Genomic DNA, 451 nt, shown 5'->3' with positions numbered 1-451 from the left:
CCTCAGAGGTCGCGGGGGCCTGAGGGGCCACAGGGGCCTGAGAGGTCGCGGGGGCCTGAGGGGCCCTGGGGGCCTGAGGGGCCCTGGGGGCCTGAGGGGTCGCGGGGGCCTGAGAGGTCGAGGGGGCCTGAGGGGCCGCGGGGGCCTGAGGGGTCGCGCCCACCGTACAGGCTGGAGGTGGTGAATACGCCGGCTCCATCGGGCTGGGGAGCTGGTGGGAGAAACCCTGGGGCCCTCAGGTCAGTGGTCACGTTTGTTCGGGCCTTGACCGTTATCAGGGTGGCGACCTGGGGTGACATCCTGCCTCCAGCTCAGCAGCTCAACTTGATACTGCTGGATAAGCTTCCTTTTGCCACTCTGGGTGCCTGGATGAGAGCCCAGGGGTGAGGGGCCCAGGGTGAGGGGCCCAGAGGTGAGGGGTCTGGGGTGGAGGGCCCGGGGGTGAGGGGCC

Source organism: Condylura cristata, unplaced genomic scaffold (genome assembly GCF_000260355.1).
Source record: "Condylura cristata isolate star-nosed mole 26May11 unplaced genomic scaffold, ConCri1.0 scaffold00025, whole genome shotgun sequence".
NCBI lineage: Eukaryota > Metazoa > Chordata > Mammalia > Eulipotyphla > Talpidae > Condylura > Condylura cristata.
This window is presented reverse-complemented; position numbering follows the sequence as displayed.